General features: G+C 40.2%; 1 protein-coding gene across 2 annotated transcripts in view; it reads right to left on the bottom strand.

Moving 5' to 3' along the window:
- Positions 1 to 1,425, bottom strand: part of SCML4 (Scm polycomb group protein like 4) — a 71,935-nt gene extending 70,510 nt beyond the window's left edge. The window contains exon 1 of one of the 2 annotated variants that reach the window (XM_081857277.1): positions 867 to 1,425. The gene's annotated coding sequence lies outside the window, so the exon portion shown is untranslated. The remainder of the gene's footprint in view (positions 1 to 866) is intronic. The other variant, XM_081857276.1, reaches the window with a different exon arrangement.
- Positions 1,426 to 14,097: the final 12,672 nt, after the last annotated feature.

Genomic DNA, 14,097 nt, shown 5'->3' on the forward strand with positions numbered 1-14,097 from the left:
ATTGTGTTAGGGGCATCGGAGAGGCTTTTTCATGCAACAGATGCATTTCCCCTGACTCAGACGAAGACTGTTTTTGTTTCTGGGTGTTCCACTAAATAGTCATCAAATACACATTTCCATATACATTTTAAAACATATAAAATAATATAGTACAGGTAAACACATCCAAAGCTAAAAAAAAAAAATGGTATTCTCTGTAAGTTCTATGTTTTACACTCTCCAAGTTAAAATCATGCTTAAAATATATACAGGGCTTCCTGTGAATTTCATTAAGGGTACATCAGCATAAATCTTCAGGTATAAATAGATCAGTTTTGGACAGAATGTTTAAAGGGATTCATAGCCGTAACAGCAAAATCTAGGCTATAACCACACTGTTTATATTCTGGTATAAGCAGTTTTCAAAACACACACACACACACACACACACCCCTTTACTTGTCAGAAATGGGGAAAGTCCACTTTGACAAACATATGAAAAACCTTCAAGACATTCATTTATCATCAAAACCACAGAATTAACTACACACACACACACACACACACACTTTGATACTGACAAAACAAAACATGCAGAAGGCTTTAATAGGATGCCTTTCCATACGGAACTGTTCCAAAGACAGTACTGATAATTAGCATTAAGGTGGTTAAACTTAAGGCTTGAGTGTTCCCTGAAATTGTACACCAGGATATGTGCATATGCATACATGTATGAATCACATTAAAAGGCTGTAGAAATATTGAAGTCGATAGCATGGCATGCTGATATAATGACAGCTGATTTTTTAATAACGGGATGACCCAGCAACAGCAGCAACAAAGCACAGGGAAAACAACCACCACAACAACAACCCCCCTCCCCTTACCTATTGCTTATGTTTTAATGATGGATCAGCTTCTTTACAGACACCAGATATTTTGGCCCAGAGAGTAGAGGACTTGGAGCACGTGCACGCAGACCGTTCCACAAGCCATTTTCCCCCTGTCCGTTAGCACACCGTACATCTCCAGCAGCTCCGCTCTCCAGCTGCAAACATCTCATTAGACTAATGCATTCAGCACAGGCAGAAAACTCGATTTACCATAGCTACAGCAATGAATTTCCATTACGATGACAGCTTCAACCACATCATGTCCGGAAAACCAGCCAACCACTGCCTTTTAAAGAACACACACACATACACACACATTTTACAAGCAGAAAATGAGGCCTGTGTGTGTGTGTGTGTGTGTGTGTGGTGCTGTGCTGTGCTGTGCTGTGCTGTGTTTTCTTCCGCTCGCTGCAGCTAAACTAAAGAGGGAGGGATGTGTCACGTTATAGAAAGTCTGCATAAATAGGTAAAAAGCATTTGTACTTTTAAAATAATGTCCCTTACAGTAACAGGAATTCTTTGACAATGATTACAGTGGGTGTTAAGAACCTCTCTCTCTCAATCTTTTTCTCTCTCTCTCTTTCTCTCTCTCTCTCCTTTTTTAAAAACTATCCCTCCTTTGTTGCCATAGTAACCAGACTGTATCATCATCTCTTTGTCCCAGTCATGCAGCAACGTGGCCCAGTATTGCGCTTTAGACGACATCAGCGACATGAAGGATCTGTCGTTCGTTCGACTGGCGATAACGACAGCAGGCGGCTGTGGCTTTTGACGCAACAAATGTTTTCCTCAGTTAATGGCACTGTTTATGCAGGCTAGCCATTTTATGTACTAACGCTTGTGCTCCCGATCTAGGGCGTATCAGGTGCCTACAATGCAACAGTGATGGGCACAAAACGCTATCTACAAAAGTTGGTTAAAATAGCAGGCGAGGATGGGCAGGATGGAGCCCAGGGAAGTTGCTCCCCTTTCCATCTTCATCACAGTCTCCCTCAGTGAGGAGGAGATCTTATCTTCATTCACCTTCCAAGGCATAGAACAGGCCGGTAGCATTTGAGGAAAACTTCCTGCAAATAAAATTAAACAACAATCATCCTCCCATGTACCACTGTGATGTCTGCGATTAGATTAGGTTTTATTGTGGCTCTAAAAAAGAAAAGAGTGCAACATCCCTCATTCACTACAGGCTTATATATAATTTGCTGCATTCGATTTGTTATAAATTCAAAAGGCAGTCCCCAGTAATATAGGCCTCTTTGGAGAAAAATGTTAGACAAAAATGAACACAGCGTTGTTGGTTCAGACCAAGGTCCATATAATCTCGCATTTTGTTTACAACCAGATGCTTCTGGAAAGCTTACAAGCAGGACATGATTTTCAGGGTTTCCCAAACTTGGGTCTCCAGCTGTTTTTGGACTACAACTCCCATCATCTCTAGCTAGTAGGACCAGTGGTCAAGGATGATGGGAATTATTGTCCAAAAACAGCTGGAGACCCAAGTTTAGGAAGCCCTGTCCCCAGCATCTGATAATTAGAGGTAAAGAGGTACCTCAGGTTAAGTACTTAATTTGTTCCGGAGGTCCGTACTTAACCTGAAACTGTTCTTAACCTGAAGCACCACTTTAGCTAATGGGGCCTCCCACTGCTGCCACTGCGCTGCTGGAGCACAATTTCTGTTCTCATCCTGAAGCCAAGTTCTTAACCTGAAGCACTATTTCTGGGTTAGCGGAGTCTGTAACCTGAAGCGTATGTAACCTGAAGCGTATGTAACCCAAGGTACCACTGTATACTGCACCTAAGCATGAAAGTTATATTCCTCCACCAAGGTTAACAGGCCTTGGAAGACCTATCCTCTGTGAAATTAATTTTGCATTGAGTACTTTCTTTTGCCTATCACCACCATTATATTTACTGCTGCAGTTATATACACTTATATATGCTATTATTGTAATGAACATCTCTGAGAAAGCACACAAAAGTAGCCTATAGAGGTTTGAGCAGGCTCAGTAGCCATGATATGCTGAGTATTTGTCAGATGGACTGACAGAAAACTGGAGAGAAGGAGGAATGGAGTAACTTAGAAGACATTATGGCTGGCTGGACTGCACAAGTTGCAAGTCCCACTTGTGAACAACCTTGCTGGTTAACTCTGAGTTCTAGACCTAAGAACATGGGAGAAAAATAATTATATACATTTTCTCCACATTGTATACTGGTTAGTAGGGTTGCCATAGTTCAAAAGCTTTTTTTAGGAAGACATGTAGCAGCTCTACTGGTTACAGCTCTTGGTAAGTGTGGTTGGAGCTTAACCTTAAGTCTCAGTTCATATGGCATGCAAAGCCAAGCCTTAGTTTAGCTTTGCTTGACATTGCTGTGGGTTCGCAATGGGGGGGGGGGAGTGTGTTCCCTGAATGCCAAGATCAAAGTTTGGGGCAAGTACTCTTTGGTGAGAGAACCCATGTAAAATCACGAAATGTGCAGTAAAGTGTGGAAATATAGGATGTTAGATGTTTAAAATATGTTATTGTGAGTTCCTTCTGAAGTTTTCCTTTTCCCCTTGCATAGAAAAAGACCGAGCATTTACTATGTTAAAAATGGTTTACTTACAAAGGTTTGCTCTCCAAAGGTCAGGCTCATGTGTTTTTCCATACAGCATTCAGAAAATGTTGCACAGGCAGTAAAACGTAGCTTACTTAGAGTGGTTACAGTTCCAAAATTACTGGTATATGAATGCAAGAACTGCTCATGTAAGCCATACAGTTTGAGCTTGGAGCAACTTACTCAGACCTCTACATGCTGAGCTTCTCAAGTAGACTGCAAGAGAGCAATAGACTTGATTACCTCCCTCCCAAAGTAAGGAGGGGTGACCTAGCTAAACCTGGCAGGACACCTTGCGCTATGGTATTAATTCCCTTCATGCCTTAATGGTTATATGAGACTCTTCATTCCACAAATAGGAGAGAACAGAACCAAGGAGGAGCAAATTGGCTGCAAGCTCATCTCCAGGAGCCTGACAAATTGTGCAGTTGGGCAGTCTTGCTAAGCCAAGGTTCAGCTTGGGGTGTTATGTGAACAGCACTCTGGTTGGGCCTGCTCCTGAAGTATTTAAAGATGTGTATCTTTAGCAATTTGCTCTTCATATGCCTTCATTTTCACTTTCACTTTTGCAAAGAAACCTTTCTTGCCTGTTGTATAAAATCTTCCTCTTAAGTTCTTCCACATTAGGGGTTTAGTTTGGAATTGTCATGCCTCATTCACTCATATTTACAGGAAGTTCATGCAACTCAGTTGTCCATTGTAATGCTTTTCTTTTACCCAACCTTTTTCTTATCGCAAAAATATCAAGTTTTTCTAAAGAGGGGAAGAGCAGCACAATTTCCGCAGATGTAGATGCACTTAGTGTGATGCTTCCATCATTTTTAAGAGGCACAGTTTTGATGTGAACAGTGACCTAGTAGGCAGGTTAGCCTCTCACTGCATAGTACAAACTCACTATCACCTTTGCAGCATGCATAACTCCCATGTTTGTCTTCTTTTTTTAAAAAAAACACAACCTTTTAATCAGTGCTAAAATGCATTTCCAGATACAGTGGTACCTCGGGTTAAGTACTTAATTCATTCCGGAGGTCTATTCTTAACCTGAAACTGTTCTTAACCTGAAGCATCACTTTAGCTAATGGGGCCTCCCGCTGCGCCACCGGAGCCCGATTTCTGTTCTCATCCTGAAGCAAAGTTCTTAACCCGAGGTACTATTTCTGGGTTAGCAAAGTCTGTAACCTGAAGCCTATGTAACCTGAAGCGTATGTAACCCGAGGTATAATTATTTAAAATATTAGGGAAATACAGCTTAAATGAATGAGTGTCGTTGTGTTATAGCTAATGAAAGGAAAACACAGGGGGTAAGCGATAGAAGGACGTGTCAATTTCAGCTCTTTTGGTTTCTCACTTTTCCAGTCTTAAATTCAGTTGTCCACATTTCTTCAGTGATTTTTTTATTTTTAAAAATCCTCATGCAAATTCTTCAGCATGTTAGTGTGCATCCCTCGTAATAAACATATGGTTTGGACTCATGTACACATTTTGCAAGCAAGTTCTCCTAATATAATTCATTTTTATGTTATCTTCATTTATATGCACACTTTGCTCTAATATATGCATTTTTGTAAGCATTGTTCGGTTGAAGAACTCTCTTGCAAAATTCAGGTAAGTGCAAATTTTGAAGGATGCCTATATTTTTGTTCTCATACTGCTTTAGGAAGTGCAGATTTGATAGCTGCAGCCTTAAGTACTATATATGTTATATGTTATATATGCTTTCAATTTATTATATATGTTTTCAATTTTTCATCTCAAATTAAACGTCTTTCATTATACCATACATTCAGTGACTTCCTTCCTTCCCCTTCCATGGTTATCCACCATTCCTGCATATTTTGCTGTAACCATCTAACCCAGTTTTCCTATCTTACATCACTCCAATATTTATTATACTGTTGAATTTACCCTAATACTGCCAGCGTTTTTCAACTGTGCACAATTGTTTTCTGTATACTCAACAAAAAAATTCCACTCCTTTTAAAATACCTGTTCTTTTTTCTCTCTTATTCTATTTGTTAGACCAGCTAACTCTGCATATTCTGTCATCTTAAGCTGCCAATCCTCCTTACCTGGGACCTATCTCACTTTCCATTTTTGGGCTAACAAACTCTGAGCCATCATTGTTGCATACACATATAAGTTTTTCTGACACCTGGGGACCTCTGTCTGAACAATTCCTAACAGAAATGCCTCCAGGTTTTTTGGGAAGTTTGTTTTAAACACTTTTTTCATCTCATTATATATTATTTCCCAGTATTCTTTAACTTTTTTACATGCCCACAACATACGAAAAAAGTTCTTTCCATTTCTTTCCATTTCCAACACAAATCTGATTCTACTTTATACATCTTAGCCTATCTGCTCAGGGTTAAATACCATCTATGAGTCATTTTCATGTAGTTCTCTTTCAGTGTGTAGTAAACAGTAAATTCCAAATCGTTCTTCCAAAGTTTCTCCCAGAGTTTTAATTCTATATTATGCCCTATGTCCATTGCCCAGTGGGTCATTAAAGCTTTAACCAGCTTGTCCTTTGTTTCCCATTCCAGTAATAATTTATACATTTTAGACAGTAGTTTTTCCTTATTCTGTAATAACTCTCTTTCAGATTGTGATCTTTGGTCCAAAACCCAGTTTTTTTAATCAAGTTTAAACATATTGTGTAGTTGGTGATACTGTAACCAATCCGTAACTTAGCTCCTTAATTCTTCCATTGGCTTCAATCGAGGTTTTTAAAACATTAACATATTTTTTTAAAATATTAACATATTGGAAATCTATTGTTTGAATGAATGAATGTTAGTGCTATAACACTATACTTCAAATGTAAACAAGAAAAGAAACTGGTCACCACCAGTTTAGAATCTTTTTTCCAAATTTCATAAGACCATTCTGATCATTGGACTTTTCCCCTCCATGCTCAAAGCACTACATCCCACCCACTGTGATTGATGAAAAAGTTCAGTAAGTTATAGTGGACAGCCAAGTGGAATTTTGCTAGTAACAGTGGAGGAGCAGTGATTTAATATTGCTAACAGCTGCCCATCTGGAAGCACCCCTTGATTCTGCTTATTGTTAACCATGCTGCCATATTTATTTCTGAGGTGATTTGTGCCCTAGTTCGTGGTTTATTTAAAAAAAAAATCTATTGCAATGGTTTTAAATAATCTCCAATAAGGATGGGCAAATCCGTTTATTATTATTTTGAAACAAAATAAAAAAATTCATTCCAGTAGCGCCTTAGAGACCAACTAAGTTTGTTATTGGTATGAGCATTTGTGTGCATGCACACTTCTTCAGATACACTGCATGCATACGAAAGCTCATACCAATAACAAACTTTTTTATTTTTTTTTGACTACGGCAGACCAACCCGGCTACCTACCTGTAACTACTACTACTATTATTTTTTATATCTCTGTTTCTCATTTGTGCAATCTTTAGTTCAACTCAGTTCCACATCAGTTTGCAAGTTCTATTTTTTAAGTCACTGTGAAAATTTGCCTGCAGATTAGTGCCAATTGCTCCAATTGCACACAGTTTTGTATGCAAGTTTGCCAGACCCCTTTCTCATTCATTGCTCCCTTCTTCGAATCCTAATCTTCTCTGCTCCTGCTCCAATCTCTAGCTCTTCCATCTACTGCTCCCTGAGATAACTTGTCTGGAGCACACATGAATGTTGCCACAGGGATGCCGTTGAAGGCAGCTACAGGTGATTCAAAAAAGTAAGGTCAACAAAAGTTTTCCATTCCATTCCTGAAATACAGATTTGTCTATTGGTAATGCTGAACTATATTCCAAAACAACGGTATCCAGCTCAGACTGTCAAATATTTTGAACTGAGTCAGTGTTCAGCTGACCAGGGACCCACAGCCACCTGCCCCGATGCTCTCATTGATTATTGTGCAGCTGCATGACCTACAAAACCAGCAACACATGCAAAGTTTGAATACTGGTAACTGATAAAACCCTTCTCGTATGCTGGAAATTACATTACCAGGTTGCCTGACCCATCAGCCTTTTGTCTGGGGAGTAACCCATTCATGTGGGTCAGTTTTCTTGATGGCTTCTTGAAGATGCCTTATGTAGTTCCTCCATCTCATCCAAATAAACACTCTCTCTTGCTGCTAGATGTGTATGTGTTTTAGGAGGAGGGTTTTAAAAAAGTGTTCTCAGATGACCTTGAGAACACTGCCTGCTTCCTCCACTTCCTTCAGCCACAGCACATAATGGCTCCTTATCTTTCCCTTGTCTTGTGAGTTCCATTGCTTCACAGACCTCCATGTTTCAACTTCCCTCCCTGAGTCTGTGTGAAAGTTTGGCCTGCCAATTCTCACAAGAAGCTGCAAGCTGATATTGTGAGCTTTTTTCCCCCGGAGCAGCCAGAATGTTCATGAACATTCTGCAACAGCCATGGCTCACGGTATTACGGTGTGAAGGTAAAAGATATTTTGTTGTGTAGAATGACATCAATAAGATTGCTCATTCCAAAGCTTATGACTTCGTAACAAATGAAAAAGTGCTAAATGCGCAAGTGCTTCCCTAAATAGTATATAAGGATGTTTTTAATGTTTGATGCTTTGCTGTGGTTTTATGAATTGTTGGAAGCCAGAGTGGCTGGGGCAACCCAGTCCGATTATTATTTCCAAAGGCTTCACTTTGCTTAATTAATTGGTGCATATTTAACACCACTATGTGCATTATGCCATACAAACCAGAATCTGCTCACAAGCTTTACTCCAACATCCCCTGCCCTCCTCTTCTGTGAGACAAAAATGCATTCCTCAACAGATTCTTACGAAAAGGTTATTCTTTTTTTCTTCCTTCAGATTCTGTAAAAGTTTTTGACCATGATTCCCAGTCACCCCTGTCTTTTTGCATTTCCTCAGCAGATGTGTCATTGTTGTGGCTTGTCATGTCCAGTTACTTCAGCCCCTTCACACTACGTTACCAGTGTCATGTAACATGAGCTGGCTGACACAGCAGGCTTCTGCCTAGTGTTCATTAAGGTGCGGGGAAGAAATTACCCTTCCCCACTCCCCGCCACCGCAATGCTCGCTATCCTGGTTTTAATTGAATATCCAATTCTTAAATATAAATGAACTGCCATAATTTCTTTGGGTGTCCAGGCTGCTTTAAGAAGGACAGTTTTAAGTCTCTTTGATTTTAGTCTTAATTTCACTCTTAACCATTTGTGGATGTGGTGTGCAAAGTATGCCTTGGCCCCCATCTGCACTATGCATTTAAAGCAGTATCACATCCCTTTAAACAGTCATCATGGCTTCCCCCAAAGAATCCTGGGAGCTGTGGTTTGAGTGCGCTATTCATGTCACAGAGTACAATTCTCAAAGTGGATTGGAAACCACTCTTCCCAGGGAATTCTGGGAACTGAAGTTCTGCGAGGAGAATAAGAGTCTCCTAGCAACTTTCAGCACCCTTTACAAACTCATTTCCTAGGATTTTGTGGCGGAAGCCATGGCTGTTTATAGTACAGAAAAAATATACAGCATAGAAAAATCATGTGGGGAGGCATGGGGGAGATGACCTCCAGCCCACAGGCCTCCCCATTTGACCCTCAGTGTCATTTTGGCCAAGCTCCTCCTACCTGCCACACACCTGATGTCATATATGACATCAGCTGTGGCATAGCTAACAGTAGGGCGTAGAATCTTTTGGGCAAGTTGTAGCCATTATAGTGGTATAAGTTGCTGTCACAATACCTTTTAGAAGCTGTGCTTTCATCGGGGCTTGCTTTTGGGCTTGCAAATCACATTCTGGTATATTTTCACTGAAGGCCAAAATCCCGTAGGCTTTCTGCAAGAACCTACGTGCACATCACTGACAAGGCTTAAAATGTAGCCCATCATTTATGGAACAAAGCCACAAACCCAAATCTGTGTAGAGAGTTCCTTTTGCCACAAATCTAGCCTATCCATTGCTTTTAGCAACAAAATACCTGAAACGTCAATAGCACCTAGTGGAGTCTAATCAGTGTAAGTCTGCAATCATATGCTCCATCCTAAGACTGGGAGTGAAATGCAGGCTCTGTGGCTTCCACATCAAGCCAGCTTTTTTCCACTTTTCCCCACATTCATTTTGCTTAGCATCCAACCTAAGTGAAGAGCTCTGGAGCAATAAAAAGCTGCTTCACTATATACTGTGCCATTTTGGTTTGTCCTAGAAAGATATTGCCTTGCTGTGGATTTTGGAATTTCACTAATGGACCAACACAACTTCCTGTACTTTTTTGTTTTGTTTTGTTTTAAGTGAATATTAGGAAGTAACAGCCAAACGGAAGAAAATAAAATTCTATGAAATCATATATAATTTCCTCCAAAAGGCAGAGCAGCCTTCATTTACATCCTTTAATTCATCCATCCGTTTATTTATTAGCTGGGGAGAAAGCCTGCTGTGTCAGTTAAACAACAGAGTCCTGTCTACTCATTTTATCACAACACATTGTGCTTGGTTATAGGGCATAACGTTATCCTTTGCATTGACATTTATAGGTCAAGCTTTCGTAAGAATCTCAAACCCAGCCTCTCATTTTTAATGTTCCACTGACATATTTATGGTTATACGCCTTTTGTGAAGTTTCACAATCTTCAAAACTACACTTGTCCTTTCAAATATGATTTGCATGTGAAATGCAAAGCACCTTAGCAAATCTGGATAAATGTCAGAGTCCCACGATACCTTAAAGACGAATGCACTTATTGTAGCATGAACCTTCATGCTGATTCTTCTCTAGGTCAAATTTCATCTCTACCTGGGCAGGGTAGTGTGATGTTTGTTCTAGAACTTGGAATATCAGTTGCCCATCAGTGAATGAACAGGCATCAGGAACGAGTGTGATTTCTAGCCTTGCACTGTCAGACCATAGGAAGTGATTACAGAATACATGTACCAGAATGTCAGGTTCTGGTGTGCACGTGCAAGGCACAGAGTTACTGGGGGATGCAGTGTCTGTCTCAGTTGCACATCTCTTTCATGGGAATAATGCCAAGTTGTAGTGCACACAGTTAAAGTATTAATGGTAAAACACATTAATCCATCTAAATAATAATCGCCCACTCTCTCAAATCCATTGTCTCAGAAGCTTAACGTCTGGCAAGAACACCTAACCACACACACTTTTGCAAGAAAGTCAATGGCCAACCATCAATGACCGCTCCCCACATCAAATGGGGGCGCCTTTTGCGTGGTCGCATGCAGCCCCCACGATCCCATGTGGCTCCCAGCAGTACAGCCTGGGTTCGTGCCCCTCCCCCCCAGGCTGGACACCTGGAGGTGGCCGCCTAACTCTGCCAGTTACCCAATCCCAGCTGGGAGGCGTTGCCAGGAGAGAGTTGGCCAGGTAAGGGGAGGGATCGACGTGCCCATACAATAGTCGGTGGAACTTACCTGGGAGTTCTCAGTCGGCTTCAGAGCTGTCAATAAATTTTCACAGCTTTTAAAAAAGCCTTTGCCTTTCCTTACTTCTGTTTCTCTGCTCAACAGCAAGCCGTAAACATTAACGAGTGTGGCCATATAACACTCTGCGAAATATTTACAAGTGGCTGTACAATGACACATAATGAACAAACAGCATGTTCATTCTGTTCTGCTTAGTTGAATTACATTCTTTTCAGGTCTGCTCAGTAATATTGTTCACCATAAAAAGATTTCTTGCGACTTCTGAGTGCGGAACAAACGAAGAACAGGCATGTTAGCGGCTAATAGTCAGTATGGCTACACTGGAGGAGTGGGGGACATTTTCAAGACTCAGAGCCACATTCCCTTCTGGGCAACCTTGCAGGGGCCAAAAGGGCAAAAGTGGGTAGAACAATGAATTTAAAACTTTGTATGTTAGGCAGATTTCTATACCACTCACACACCCTTCTCCAACCTCCTTCCAGGCAAGCAAGACTCCTTCTCCAGGTTCAAGGGCAGATTCCAGTCAGGCAAAAACACTCAAGGAGGATGTGAAGCAAGGCTGTTGAGCAAGGAGTGGGGAGAAATTTAACTCAGTTTGATTCAGATTTTCCCATCATTTTTCTTTATTGCAAAAGAATTAAGATGTAAATAAAATTACAATCAGTGTTTTTTGTAGGGGCAAGCAAGCTTGATGTGCAGAAGTGCCAGATCAACTTTAATTGTGAAACCTGAATTTGCTGGTATCTGACTGAATCCTACCCCAAAAATATCAGTAGCCTGGAACTACCTGTGAGAGCTTCTGCTTTTCAGTTGTTTTCTCTAGAATCCCTTAGTTCAATTCCACCTGAGGAGCCCATTGACCTGATCTAACAAAGAATCCCACAAATACTTTAAATTAAAGCGTTATGGGGTCTTCGTGAGCCTTAAACAAGCAGGATCCAATGTACTTGGTTTACTTTTTTAAACTTGCAATATAGTATTTTCAGAAAAAACTAGGGCAAATTGAAAATTACATATGCATGTGAACTGCTCCGTTGGGTTTATGGACCAAGCGGAATGTGTTAAACAGTTGTCATCTGCTCAATAAAGCCTCTTGCTGAAGTGGGCCTGGTATACAATATGCAGACAAACATGTCAAGTTCCACCCAGATGACATTCCCTCCCCACCATCAACTAATCCTCAGAGCAGATACACAAGTAAAATTAATATGCTCCCACAGAATGTCGTTTTACATCAAACAGTACCCTATAATTTAAATAATTTAAAAATTTAAACTAATTAAGTCAAATTATCATAAGCTTTTAGTAGAAAAATGAAGCTGTCATGTTCAGTCAAAATTCAACGTATAACTGAAATCAGTCTAAGGAAGGACTGAGATCTGGGGCCAAAGCAAAAGTGTGTAGTATGAAGCCCTACATAAGTCAAACATCTTTAAAGAAGTACATATCATCAGGTCTGTGTCAAAACTCCCATTGATCTGAATAGCTCACAGTTTGCCTTAAGGCTGCAGTTGCGATTTGGTGGCCTGGAAGTGAGCCAGACATGCAATGAAGTTCAGCTCTTTAAAATGGAGTGGTAGTTCTGAGCTATGGAATGCAGGGAACCAGAACTATATTTTGACATAAGCAGGTGTGAAGCTAAAAGTCCAGAACCTGTTTTAGCTACAGATTTGCAATCATAGGCCAATGTAGATTATAAAATTGTACGCTATGCTCTCAGTCTTTAAAAACAGTTCTCCCTCATGATCCATCACCAGGTTATATATATGCTTGTGGCAGAGCAAAGCAACAGCATAAACCGTCCACACATGTTGTATGGATAAGTCTACGGGACTTCATATCTCAGGCCATGCTTCCATCCACTCAAGATAGAGCATCATTTCAGTGAAGAACTACATTGAAAGGAATGTCCTGAATTTTGCTTTGATTAATTGGATTTCTAGCTTACTTCCTCTCTTAGAACCTAAGTCTTCTGACGGTCTTGCTAGACATAAACAGGCAGTATCAATGTCCAAGAAAAATAAGGTGCATTCCAGTTAAAAGCTTCACCCTTGCCAACAATGGTCTATCAAATTTTAAAAGTCTTATGCTACTTCCCAAAGTGACTGTTGCTTTTACAAGCTTCTGTAAAGAAGGAATATGGGGCAGCCATGAGTATAATACCTCCATCAGAATGCCCACATCATCCAAAATTGCTCACATTCACTGGTAAACATCAGTTTTCCCCTAAAATTTCCCTCTGGGTTTCTTAAGACTTACCAGTAGATATCAACATTGACCAAATTATTGGAACTTACTGACAGTAGACAGCAACATAGCTATATCAGATGAAGTACACATGAAGTACACAGATGAAATACAAGACTGAACTTACACATGTTGGCATGTGCTTTGTATTTGTACATCTAATAGCACTATTCATGCATAGAATCATACTTCATAAAGGAAGGTCCAGAAATAAGACCAACATATTGCAAGGCCCCGCTCTGTGCACAAAACACTTATAAACAGAGGAGAGGGGAGTACATTTCCTCTGCTACTTCTTGGAGCAATTCACCACACATGGTCTGGCACACATCCTGGCATTTTATTAGCCATTAAATACCTGTTCCACAGAATGTTTTATTCTTGTATTTAAAGGCAATTCTGTCTCGCTGCTAGGGTTGGCACAGTATCTAGAGGGGTTGCTTATACACTCCTGGGAAAAATGAATTAGGCCTAGTTTAAGACATTTGTCTCTTTCCAATTATTTTCTATTATCGCAACTGTTTTATTACACAGTAGGCTGTAGCTGATTACCACAGAGGTAAGGTTTCATTTCATTTTTAGGTTGTGATGGTTTAAAGGCAGAAGATTCAGGAATAAACTTCTGTCAAATAAGAAAGGTGCATTTCAAGGGTAATACTTAAGGGCGGAAACAATTATTATTTTTGAGAAAGAGTTGAAAGTGGCATGACAGCACCATCATTGCCCAGGGTGTGCTCATTCATTTCTTTTGTTCCACAATCATTTCTGGTAAAACAGGGTTTTGTAGTGTTTTAAAAGCCTGCAAAAACTGTTGACTCCAGACAATAGTAGAATAAAAGGAAGGAGTACACACACACCATGGAAAATGATATATCTCGCATATCATTTTCAATTCTCTGTCATCTCTAAGACAAAACTATTGTCTGTCTGCAGCCCAACACATAGCTTAAATTTCAAGCACCAATGC

This window comes from Podarcis erhardii (genome assembly GCF_964252035.2).
Source record: "Podarcis erhardii genome assembly, chromosome: 3".
NCBI lineage: Eukaryota > Metazoa > Chordata > Lepidosauria > Squamata > Lacertidae > Podarcis > Podarcis erhardii.